Here is a 14,038-nt window from a genome sequence, read left to right as displayed (position 1 = left end):
GCCTCTTGTGCCTCAGTCCCCTTGTTTGCTAACACTGTGGTGGCAAACAGTGTCCAGATATCTGATATATTCACGTGCCCACTGAGGGCTTGCGTTTCTCACTTTGCGGAGGTGCAGAGTGTCCCCTCCTCTTCCGGGTCATCCCAACTCTCATTTCCTCTGTGCACCTGTAATTTCCCAAATCCTAGTGCTGTTGAGGTGACATTATCGCAGGCCATATGCAGTCCCCTTCTATCCTGAAAATAACCATGCTCTCCAGGACACAGAGATACCCACATGCCTACCTACTCTCGGCCTTGCACAAGGCAGACTTGAGAGCAAAGCTATGCACAGGAGGAGGTTCTGCCTTCAGTATCCAGGCCCCTACTCCTTAGGGAGGAAACAGCTCATCAGTCCGGGTCACACTGGCTTTAGGTCATCCCAGGGAGATTCAAGCCTGTGGGGCTGTGTAGATATTTATAAATGAAGCATAGTGGCTCAGCCATGAAAGTGACAACATCACTGAAGTGTCACCCAGCTAGCGGTACTGAAGAGAAGTGTCTGGCCAGGTTCACTAGGGACCGTAGCTTAAGGAGAGAGAGAAGGCTCCCTGAGGTACAGGGCCAGCCAGGGCTGTAAGCAAGTGTGTGAGACAAGCCCCCGGCACAGCCTGGCAAGGATTCTCGAACATGTTTCTCCATGATTCCCCATCTTCCTGATGTCTCCTCTAGCCTTTTATGGACTGTTCCATCTGTGTGGGGACAAATTAAGGACCTTGCTTAATTATGGCTTCACTTGGAAACATGGAAGAAATTTGTTTCTGTGTTTCTTGTCCTCGTTGTAGACTAGACACAGAGTAGAGTCTGCCAGGTGAGGCTTCCGTGGCTCCCCGAACAAGGGAACAAGTGACCTTGTCACCGTTATAGAACATTTTGAGAGGAGCCCCCACAGACCCCTGGGACATAGTTGACCTTGGAAGTCACTGAACAAAATATTGTTCCTTTAAATCCCTCTGTCCACTAAAGCAAGTTACAAAGGTCTGAGACAATAATGTGAAAAATAAGATGTAGATATTATATTTAATTAATATATGTTAAAATCTCTGAGACTGAAGTCCAGTAACACCAAACCTCTACATAAGTATCTACATTTGGTAATGGTTACAAAGACTGGCTTAAAGAATCAAAGCATATATCCAATCAAGGTTTGTCTAAAAATGTTCAGTTTGGGCAGACAGAGGGTCCCCCTAGTTCTTTCTCACTGCCGCTCTCAGCCCATCTAGCCCACCTATATTTGTGACACCCCCTGACTGACCAGCAGAACCACTCTCCATAAGGGACTCCAGTGGCCACACCAGGCTGGGACTCAGGGCAGCAACCTTTATTACCCTTCCTGTCCTCCGTTCTGGGCTCTCCACACATCCTCCCAGTCCTGCTGCTGCCTGCCCACAGAAGCCCATGTGTTCAGCTCTCCTCCTTCCCCTAGGGACTCTACCTCTTGATCCAGACCCAGGGTCCCCTAGTTCTTTCCTGTCACCCCTTCCAGTCTTTCCTTCTATCCCATCTCTAGTCCTCTGTGACAGTCGGTCACCCACAGACACATTCTCTATCAGGATCCCCACAGGCACACTAGGATAGGATCCAGAGTGGGCAACAGCAACCAAGGAACAGAACACCCACCCAACAGAGGAGACAGCAGATATCTATGCCAAGAACATCATGACTTCAAACTCCAGGTGCCTAGATCTCAGCGCAAAAACATCCATGAAAAGCCAAGGCAACATGGCTCTTCCAGAAGGGCAGCAGGCACATGATCCATCACAGACCCTGAGAAAAGCTGTTAGCAAAAGCACAAGATAAGGACTTCAAAGTATCAATTACAAGTGTGTCCAAGGACTTTAGAGAAGATATGAATAAAAGCCTTAACGAAGACCATGAAAACAATTTAACAAAGAAGTAGAATCACTGAAGAAAACCCAAACTTAAATAAAACTAGAAATGAAAAAAAATCAGGATGTAAAACTAAGACCTCATTGATAAGCCTCATCAACAGATTAAAAGATAAAAGAGAGAATTTCAGGTCTTGAAGAAAAGGCTGAAGTGGATAGCTCAGTTATAGAAAATGTTAAATCTGAAGAATTCCAGGCACAAAGCATGCAGGAAATCTGGGACACTATGGGAAGACAAAACCTACAAATAATAGGTATAGAAGAAGAAGAAGAAGAAGAAAACAAGCCCTTTACGATAAAGGTCTTGGAGAGATCAGGGATACAAGAAACACACCTAAACATAATAAAGGCAATATTCAGCAAGCCAACAGCCATTACATTAAAACAGCAAATAGTTTTTTAAAATGTATAGCCCAGGCTGGCCTCAAATTCATGATCCTCCTGCCTCTGATTTCTTCAGCAAATCCTACCAGGGTGAACCAACCAACTGTACAGCAAATATTTTAAACAAAATTATAGGAGAAATTTCCCCCAATCTAAAGAAGGTTGTGTCTATCAAGGTACAAAAGCATACATAGCACACAACTAGACAGAACCAGAAAAGAAATCCCCCATAGCACAAAATAGCCAAAACACTGAAGTTACAGAACAAAGAGCATTAGAAGACCTGCAAGGGAGAAAGATCAATAACGTATGAAGGCAGGCCCATTAGAATAACCCCTGATTTATCAATGGAGACTGTAAGTCAAAAGGGCCTGGATATACGTTCTACATCTCTGAGAGCAAAACTGCTGACCCAGACTACCACACCCAGCAAAGCTATGAATCACAATCGACAGATAAAGAAAAACATTTCACAATAAAAACCAACTGTACAGTAGCTGCCCACCAATGCAGCTCTTCAGAAGGTACTAGAAGGAAAGTTTCAGTCTGAAGAGAAGGTTGACTGCATCCAAGGGGACACAAGGAATAAACAATCCCAGGGAAATAAACAATCCCACAAAATAAAATGTCAGGAACCAGTACACACTACTTATTAATAACAATGTTAATGGTCTCAATTTCAATAAAGAGACACAGACTAACAGATAAGATTATAAAACAAGCTGGGCGGTGGTGGCGCACGCCTTTAATCCCAGCATTTGGGAGGCAGAGGCAGGCAGATCTCTGTGAGTTCGAGGCCAGCCTGGTCTACAAGAGCTAGTTCCAGAACAAGCTCCGAAGCTACAGAGAAACCCTGTCTCTAAAAACAAAACAAAACAAAATTATATATATATATATATATATATATATATATATATACACACACACACACACACACACACAGGACCCATCTTTTTGCTGATCAAGAAACAGACCACCTCATCAAGGTCAGACATCACATCAGGTGAAAAGAATGGAAAAAGATATCCCAAACAACTTATCCCAAGAAGCAGGCAGGCATAGCTGTTTTAATATCTGACCAAATAAACGTCAAGTCAAGAGTGATCAGAAGAGACAGAGAAGGGCACTACATATTTGTCAAAGGAAAAATCCACCAAGAGGACACTGTAATTCTTAACGTTTATGCGCCAAACACGAGGGCACCCACGTTCATAAAAAGAACAATACTGTAGCTAAAATCACATGTTGACCTTGACGCAGTGATGTGGGTGACATCAGGACACCACTCTCACCAATACACAGGTCATCCTGACAAAAGGTAAACGAAGGAGTACTGGAGCTGATGTCATGAATCATATGAACCTAACGGGCATCTACAGGGCGTTCCACCCAAACACCAAAAGCTGACCACACATGGAAGAGAACTGAAATAATGTCCTGCATCCTATCTAACCACTCTTGATTAAGGCTGGATATCAGCCACAGAAACAGCAGGGAGTATACAAACTCATGGAAACTGAGCAACTCACTGCTGATGAAAATTCAGTCGAGACAGAAATCAAGAAAGAAATTTAAAACTTTTTAAGAGTTGAATTAGCTCTCCCGACAAAGTCTGCTGCGCATGCTTAGACTTGAAAGTTGCGGGATCCTAGAGCTGTTTGCTTCTGTTGGTTGCAGGCAGACTCAAGAAGTGAAGCGGTGAATCGCTTATTATTTTTGCTTGAGTTTTTTTTTTTTTTGTAATTTACTTTAGAAATATATTAACTATACATAAAACCAGGATGGGAGGGCGGGGAGGTGTTGAGACTCCCTGGCTGTCCTGAAGCTCGCTGTGTATGTTTGAGACCAGGCTGGCCTCAAACTCACTGAAATCCATCTTCCTCTGCCTCCTGAGTGCTGGGATTAAAGGCATGCGTCACCACCACTTGGCAGACTTATTTATCTTTATTTTATGTGTATGTGTAAACGTTTTGCCTAAAAGTATGTATGAGTACCACATACTTACCTGATGCCAGCAGAAGTGAAATATGGGCATCTGATCTTTTGTAACTAAATATAGATGTTTGTGAGTTATCCTGTGGGTGCTGAGAATTGAACCCAGTTCTCTACAAGAGCAGCCAATGCTCTTTACCAATGATACATTTCTCCAGCTCCTGCTTCTGTGTTTTTCAAATGTTTAAGTAGGGGCCTGTCTGGTAGTGTGTGCCTTTAATCCTAGCACTCAGGAGGTAAAGGCCAGAGGATCTTTGTGAAAGAGACCTTGCCCAAAAAAAAAAGTGTTGAATTAAAATGAAAAGACAACATTTTCAAACCTATGGGACACCATGGAGGCCATTCTAAGAGGCAAGTTCATAGCACTAAGTGCCTACATAAAAAAAAAAAATTAGAGAAATCTCATATTTGTAACTTAATGACACACTGGAAACTCTAGAAAAACAAAAAGAAATACTACCCCAAATAATCAAATTTGGGGCCAAAAAAAATCAATGAAATAGCAATACACAACAATTAAAATATAACAATACAAAGAATCAATGAAATGAAGACATTAAAACTATAACTTAATAAATGAGACCTCATGAAGCTAAAAAGACAGTATAGCAAAGGACACCATTATTTGAGCAAATTGGCAGCCTAGATGGGACAGACACTTTACCAGCTGTACATCTGATAGAGGATTAGTATCTAGAGTATATAAGGAACTAAAATAAATAAATAAAAACCTGCACAGAAGAAAACAAATAGCCCAATTAAAAAGGGGGTACACAATTGAAAACAGAGTTCTCAAAAGATGAAATTCGGATGGCTGAGAAAAATGTTCAATATCCTTAGTCATCAGGGAAAGGCAAATTAAAACTGCTTCAAGACTTCATTTTATCCCAGTCGGAATGGCCAAGATCAATGAAACAAACTACAGTGCATGCTGATGAGGATGCAGGGTCAGAACAAGTGTCCATTGCTGATGGGAGTGCAAACTTGTGCGGCTACTATGGAGGTTTCTCAAAAAGCCGAAAGCCAATCTACAACAAGGTCTAGTTGTACAACCCTTGGGCATATACTCAAAGGACTCTACACCCTGCTACAGAGACATGGATTGCTGATCCATGTCCACTGCTGCTCTAGTCATAATAGCCAGAAATTTGAACAACCTAGATGTGTATCAGCTCATGAGTGGATAATGAAAATGTACCACATTTACACGATGTTATTATGGAAAAATGAAATCATTGTGAGTGAAATAACCCATACTCAAAAGACAAATATTGCATGGTTTCTCTTGTATGAGGATGTTAGCTTTTGAGCTTAAATGTATTTCAATCCAAGAAGGCTTACAGCTATTATGTATTATCAAACTTCTGAATGTCTGTCTTGAGTTTTGTCACCTATTTGTCTGTTTGTTTGCTTGTGGCAGAATCCTTGTAGCCCGAGCTCCCCTTGAACCTGCATGGCCTTGGCTTTGAACTGCTGATATTCCTGACTCTATTTCGTGTTCTAGAATTACAAGCCTGCCTACACTGTCACTCCAGTAAATGCTCTGATTTATAAATGGAAAAAAAAAAAACGTATTTCAATCCAATTAACCACAGAGGTTAGGTACCTAGTAAGGGACCAGAGGGAGTGGGGGATCTTCCAAGGAAAGGGAAACAGAGAAGAGAAGAAAGTAGGGTGGGAGGATTAAATGCAGGAAAATGATGGAGGTCAGGTTTAAGAGGGATGTGGGGAGGAAAATAACTGTAAAGTTCTTTTGAAAAGCAATATGGAAGCCTACTACTAGTAGTCAGGGTTCCCCAGAGGAACAGAACAGATAAAATAAATATACTGGTAGAATTAATATATATTCATTGGATATGAATATAGCTTTAATGTATTCTGTGAGTATGAATGTTAAATGAATATATTCTATGAATAAGAACTGAATATAATTATTGAATATGACTATTAATTAAATATATTTAACGAATATATTTTTATATTCATCCTATCACTATATCATATATAGTCACACCTATAAGCATCATAGGCCATTGCCAAGGTTTTTGGTTACGCTCCACCATCTGGTGACAGGATCCTACTGCTGAAGACAACACCTACTTAACGCCATTGAACATGGAGAAGTCTAGTTGGTGCCCAACGAGCAGCTTCATCCCTCCTGACCAGTGATGATGCTCTAAGTGACTCTCCACGTTACTGGAGGAGAAGGATAATAAATATCACCCAACTACAAACTCTGTGACCTGTGACAGCCACCTGCCTGGCATGCTGCTGCTATAGCGGCACACGTGGGATGGGACGAGCTGTCCGCTTTCTGATTCAGCCCACTCCTTGAGGTGGAGCTCATATCTGATCCCGATAAAGGGGCCAAAAGCCTGAGCCTAGATCAGTGCTGGCCCTGGGGGAAACCTGATACTATTATTCTGCTAAAGGAACGACATTCTGTAATACCCTCAGACCAGTGCCTCTTTCGACTCCCATCGGAGAAGCTGCTTCTTGCAGTAGAAGGGAACTAACACAGAGTCCCGAAGGAGGATTAGTTGGGCTGTTCTTCTGGCCAGACCTTCCCAAGCGCCCTCAGAGACTGCAGCCAGCAAATGGAAGCGCAAAATAAGATACAAGATATGATGTGAACGTGTGTGTCTGTACAGTAGTTGTCAAAGAGAATCTCAAAGAGTGTCCGTCCCTTACCCAGGCTCCCACAGAATGGACAACAGATGGTAAATCTCCTTTTTCTTGAGTCAATAACCAGATGAGTCCCAGCCAATGCTGTGAGAATCAATTTTATTCCCTCAGTGAGCAGTTCATGGGATTCACCCACAGGCCTGTCTTTGACACGTGAACCAGTGTCGCTCTTTTCCCCAGAATCCTTCAACGTTCTCAGCTCTCCAATGAATTAAGGAAGGGAACCCTTCAGCCCCACTGTTAGAGAAGTTCCCCTTCCTCTCCCCACATCCAGTTTATAGCAACACTTACCTGAGTCTTTACTCTGTACCAGGGGCCGTGTCTGTCCCATGTAGCCTTGACCCCCACAGGCAGAGTGGAGTGAGCCTAGGATGCCGCCTGATCTGGACTGTGCCAATGAAACCCTCCCCTAAGTGTAGAAATGAGACCATTGGATGGGCACACCAACAGCTGCATTTGACCCTGTGAATGGAAGGAACGAGCTAGGCAGTTGATAAGAGTCACTGGACAGCAGTCACAGGGAGGCAAAATTTACCCCAGTTTCCGGCCTGGCCTTCCTGGACACCAGCTCTGCCTCTGGTTCTCCAAGGCTACCTGGTTACCTCATGCTGATAGCTTGTTTGAGTAGGTCTCTGTTTTTCATAAACAATCTCTAGGGCACTCATAAGTTACGGGAAGTCCAGAAGTCCTTCTGGGATAGTCAACTAACTTTCAAAATAATAATGTTTCACTGGGAAGCCTGCTGTGGTGACGCACACCTTTAATCCCAGCACTCGGGAGGCAGAGGCAGGTGAATCTCTATGAGTTCAAGGTCAACCTGGTCTACAGAATGAGTTCTATTACATCTGAGGCTGAGACACAGAGAAACCCTGTCTCAAAGAAACAAAAACAAACAAAAAGAATGTTTCTCTGGAAAGATATGGGCCAGCCATGGCTGGAAATGGTGAGTGGTTTCCGTCAACATTTTCTAGCACGATCCAATCCAGGAGCTTCTTTTCATTAAGACTCTTACCCAGTATTGGGGACAGTCAAGAATTTGATGGGGAGGGGGATGAAGCAATGATAAGGGTATAGACTCTCAGGGGAGGGCAGGCCTGGGATGGGGAAGGTACTGTCAGCTATCAGGGAATTTGCCCACTATCAGTCTTGCTGCTAGTAACAGGGGAAATGGTTCATCAGCATTGCATATATTATAAAAATACTAATCAGTATTTCTAATGTACGCAATTCCTCCCGAGAAAGTCACTATCTCAATGGAGGCTCATTACACGGAGATTTGGGAGTGGAATTTATGGTGAATACAGTCTTCTAAATACAGCAGCGAGGACTTTTATTACATGGATACATGCCTTGGAGCAAAGCTCTCGCAATAAACTAATTAAGGAAGGATGTAAAACCATGCTCTGGGAATGGTAATGGAGAGATGCCATGTTCTTAAAGTATCACTAAAATAGGAGAATCTAAAGATGATTAAACTGCAGTGTCTCGGGTGTGATCCCCTGTAACGGCATTGAAGGTGACTGTTTGATGGAAAGTATGAATTGTAGGTTGTCCTGACTGGTTTTCTGTCAACTTGGCACAAGCTACAGTTATCTGAATGGAGGGAGCCTCAGTTGAGAAAATGTCCCACAAGTTCTGACTGTAAGGCATCTTCTTAATTAGTGATTGATGGGGGAGGGCCCACTCCATTGTAGGTGATGTCATCCCAGAGCTGGTGGTCCTGGGTTCTATAAGAAACCACGAGGAGCAAGTCAGTAAGCAGCACCCTTCCGTGGCCTCTGCATCAGCTCCTGCCTCCAGGTTCCTGACCTGTCTGAGTTCCTGCCCTGACTTTTTTTTTTTTTTTTAAATGACCAACAGTGATGTGGAGGTGTTAGCCAAATATAAACCCTTTCCTCCCCAAGCTGCTGTGGTCATGGTGTTTCATCACAGCAAGAGTAACCCTAACTAAGATACAGTTTTTACACAGAGCATAGGAAAACTGATTCTATTTCCCTTAGATACCTCCCGGGCCCTGGGATGGAGCTCAGCAGCAGAAAGTGCTTTTCTAACTCTCACAAAGCCTCGAGTTCAATTCCCTGTATAGCAGAATGAAGAACCTTTAAAAAGACAACGAGGTGACTCGGAGGGTGAAAACACTTGCCTGGGAACCTGGTCCCATCCCCGGGACCCCCAGAGTGGAAGAGCGAATGATTCCCAAAAGTTGTCCTCTGACCTTCCACACACGCGATGGTGCGCACACACACAGGCACGTGCACATAGATTATTTAATAAACAAGTGAACAGAGTGATTTGAAATTTTTTATTAAAACAAAAGACCTTTAGGGCTGGAGAGATGGCTTGGCAGTTAAAAACACTGGCTCTTTCTCCAGAGGACCCTGGTTCAATTCCTAACACCCACAGGGTAGCTCACAACTGTGTAACTCCAGTTCTAGGAGATCCAACACCCTCACATAGATATACATGCAAGCAAAATGCCAATAAAATAAACAAGCTGAAAAACAAAAACCAAAATGTTTAAAGCCACCTTGAATTAAAATTATGGGGCGGGCAATGTGGTCCAGCTGATGAAGAAACTTCATAAACCTGATGGCCTGGGTTTGATCCTGAGTCCCTCAAGGGAAGGAGAAGACAAATTGTCCTCTGACCTCCATGCATGTACTTGTTCACACACACTTATGCGCTCTCTCTCTCTCTCTCTCTCTCTCTCTCTCTCTCTCTCTCTCTGTCACACACACACACACACACACACACACTCACAAATTAAAAAGGTTTAAATAAAAATTTAAAGTTTTGCTTGACTTTTAAAGGCCAATTTGGTTATTGGCCAGTGGGTTAAATACTCCGCACCTTGTCCTGTGTACCAGGGAACACTGCAGTCCTTCCATTCCTGGGCAGATCCTGGTGTTGAGTCAGAAAGACAGACTGCTGCTTAGGCTAACACCATCTGGGGAGCTCTGGCACCCACCTGCTAACCTTTCACATTATACTCAGGTGATTTCAAAGACAGTGGGGTGGAGCCTCATTAGAAAGTCTATCCAGAGACACCAGCTTGCTGTTGGGGTTCTGGCCATACGGTTGAAGTGGTAGAGGAAGAGTTGGGGTCCTCCCATCTCACCCTCAGCTCCAACACTCCCTTATCCAGTTCCATCCACTCCACACATATTTATCAAGGGCCAGCAAGTGGGCTCACTGCTGGGCAGTACCCACAGCATCAGGGCAGCAGACAGCTAACCTCCACTGGAGGCCATGGCCAAGCTGAAGTAGTGTAAGCTACTGTGGACACAGGTGGGGCACGGTGGCTCGTGCAGCAGTGAAATGACCGGTCAGCTAAGTCTAGGAGAGAGGCAACAAGAAGCAGATGGAAGGCCAGAGTCTGGGGAGGGAGAATTCAACCTTGGAGCGCCACTTAGTGGGCAAAGCAGGAAGTTCCAGGGGCAGTACACGTTAATGTCAACTTGTATGACACAAGACACAAACTGAAGCAATGAAGCCGGGGTGTGTGTGTGTGTGTATGAGGTCCCTCTACCAGGTTTGTGAAAGAAGCCTTTGGCAAGAGTCAGTGAGAAGAGAATCCTCCAAGAACACACAGCATCATGGTGGCCAACGTCCTTAGACCAGAGTGGCAGCATCGATGCTGAAGGAATAGGACCGACTTGAAGGCAAGTCTCAGAAGTATCTAGAAGGCATCGCTGATGGAGTGTGTGAGGCCAGAAGGGAAGAATCAAGGATGGATGAGCAGTGCAGGCATCACCATGGAGTCACAAAGGGTGACAAAAGGCCATTGTTGGTCATGCTGAGTTTGGGGTATTCGAGGTGTAGACTTGAAGTTCAGAGAAGGAATCTGGGTTGGGTAGAGGCCCCAGGACCCACGACAGTGGGAGAAGGGGTAGAGGAGAGAAGAGAACAGGGTAGGGCTGGAGGATTCCAACTTCTACAGGACTCATGAGGAGAAGTCATAGCCTAGGGCAGGGCTTCTTAAACTTATCCACTAGTGACCCTTTCCACATTAGAAACCTATACATGGTCCTGGGTATAGAGGTATAAAAAGTTGGCATGCAAATCAAGCATTTATTGATAACAAGTCATAAAGAAATTTATTTTATGAGGCAGACACCTAATACCAATCTCCATATGCATGCACACCTGCATATACATGGGCACATGCACAAATGTGTATGCATCTGTGCATGAGCCACACACAAAAATAAATATTAATGTTTGCCCTAGTTTGCTTTCTGTTGCCATGTTAGGCACCATGAACAAATGTAAGTTGGGGATGAAAGGGTCTGTTTCACCTTGCAGCTATCTGAGGGAAGTCAGGACAGGCGCTCCAGGCAGGAACTGAAGCCGAGAGCATGAAAGAGTGCAGCTCACTGGCTTGCTCCCCGTGGCTTGCTTAGCCTTCCCATGCCACTCAGTACCACCTTTCCAGGAGTGGCACTTCCCAATGTGGACTGGGCCTTCGCCCATCAGCCCCAATCACAATTTCATCAATCTGATGAAGGCATTCTCTCAATTGAGGTTTATTGCCCCAGATAATATCAACATGTATAAAAAAATCAATCAGGACAACTAGCCACTTGTCAAATTAGCATAGGCAGCCCATCACCACCAAACCAGCCTTTCCTTTCTTGTCTGTCCTGAGGGCTTCATATTAATGCCAATATCCACAATGTAAAAACATTCCAACTTTTAAAAGTCTCACTGTGTTTAAAAATTGAAATATCTTAAAAGTCCAGTCTCTTTAAAAATATCCAAAGTTTCTCTCCTATAAAATAAAGTGGACTCCAATAAAATAAAAAATAAATCACATACTTCTTACACCAAGAGGGAAGAACCAGGGCATAGCTATCATCAAAGCAAAGCAAAGCAAAACTCCAACAATACACGTTACTGTAGCTCACTGCTCCACTTCTGGAATTCACTCGTGATCTCCTGGGAGCCAAAGGCCTTGGCCAGCGCCACCTCTCTGGCTCTGCCATCCACAGTGCATACAACTCATCTCATAAGCTTAGGCCATCTCCAAGCCACGGCTGCTGCTGTCCTTTGGGACTGTCCTATGGTACTGCATCTCCAAAATTCTGGGGTTTCCACTGCAACCCTAAACAATGACTTCTCCTGCTCTCTCTTCAGGGACCATGACACTGCCCTGTGGTACTAAGTCTCAAGTTCTCCTCGTGATCCCTCCAATCCTGGGGCTCCAACTAAGCCTGCATCTTCACTAGTGGCCTCTCACTGATGTGGGCTGTCCTTCTGTATATGTGTTGCTTTTATTGGTTGATGAATAAACCTGTTTCAGCCAATGGCTTAGCAGAGTAGAGTCAGGTAGGAAATCTGAGATATATAGAAAGAGTAGGTGGAGTCAAAGAGATGCCATGTAGCTGCCCAAGGAAAAAAGACGCCAGAACCTTACTGGTAAGCCGCAGCCTTGTGGTGATACACAGATGAATAGAAATGGATTAATTTAAGATGTAAGAGCTAGTTAGGAATATACCTGAACCATTGACCAAACAGTGTTGTAATTAATATAGTTTCTGTGTGATTATTTGGGTCTCGGCAGCTGGGAATCAACTGCACAGTCTCTGTTTACATCTCCCAGTGCCGAGCCTTAGCTGATCTCCGAGACCCCTTCATGCCTTCAAAATCAGTACCACATGGGTTACTCTCCCAGCAAGAGACAGCCTTGGCCTGCTCTGTATAGGGTGGCTTCTCTCGTCCAGAAGATTTCACTCCAGTGATGCTGGGCTTTTCTTAATCACAGCTGACTCTTCATCCTCAGCTGACCAGAACACAGATTCTTAACTCAAAATATCACATGAGAGGCCCCAGTAGAGCCTATAAGGGACTCCCAACCCTGCCTCTGAAACTTCACCGTCAGGCCTCCGCCTCTGCACTGCTCCCAGCTCTCTCTCCCAGATTCCCACAAGAGCTCATTAAGTTTCACCACGCAGCAGCTTTCCAAGCCCAGAGTTCTAAAACCCTTCACAGCTCTCCCATGACAACAGGGTCAGGTCTACCTCCACATTTATCTACTCTCTGGAACCAATTTCTGTCTTCGTCTAACTTTCTGTGGTTGTGATAGGGATCATAACTGACAGCAGTTTGGCCAGGGAGGGATTTATCATCTCCCCTCACAGGTTACAGATCCTGATGAAGAGGAAGCTGGAGGCAGAAACTGAAGCAGAGGCCATGGAGGAACACTGCTTACTGGCTTGCTACCCTTGTTTGCCATTTTTACTCTTCCCAGTACATACAACACTGCCCCCTAGTGGGCTAGGCCCTCCCATACCACTATTTAACAAAACACCCTACAGAATTGCCCACAGGCCAAAGCCACAGAGAAACCCTGTGGGGGGGGGGGACAGAATTGCCCACAGGAAATGCCAGGGCATCAGTCTCTCAATTGACATTCCTCTTCCAAGATGCTTCTACATTGTGTCAAGTTGACGAAAACCAACCAGGACATTTTAAAAAAGAGATTTATTTAAAAGCAGCTCTTTAATGTCTATAGATATGTGTTTTACCGTTTATTAAAGGCAAAAGCAAATTTATATGCTGGTGAGATGGATATGCTTGTTTGTTTTTATGTGAAGAATTAAAGCTTGGCTGAATGTTTGATCCTGTAGGGTAACCTCTTGCCTACTACCTGCTGTCCCAGGAGCGCTCTCGGAGCTATTGTCGTCAGGGAGGCTGCACGAGGTGTGGACCGGGTGCTCGTGGGACCCAGAGTCTCCCCCACTCCAGGGACGTCATCCAGCACTCACTCAAGTTGACTGCCTACTTCCATAGGCACAAGCAGGAAGATACTCCTGTGTTTCTGGCATTCAGCTTGAATGTCGAGCGCACATGCCCCCTGCGAGGAAGCAAGCTGTGGGAACCGGGCCTCTAAGGACAGCACACTTATCCGGGAAATATTTGGAGACTCCTGGAGATCTCGGATCCTGGAGGTCTCCTCTGCCAGGGCTCTTCAAGCACCTTTGACCCACCCCTTCCTCCGCATCCCCTTGGATATCGAGGCGACTCAGAGTGTGAACGAAGTCTTGGAGA

This window comes from Alexandromys fortis, unplaced genomic scaffold (assembly GCF_014885135.2).
Source record: "Alexandromys fortis isolate MF-2015 unplaced genomic scaffold, M_Fortis_MF-2015_v1.1 scaffold_75, whole genome shotgun sequence".
NCBI lineage: Eukaryota > Metazoa > Chordata > Mammalia > Rodentia > Cricetidae > Alexandromys > Alexandromys fortis.
This window is presented reverse-complemented; position numbering follows the sequence as displayed.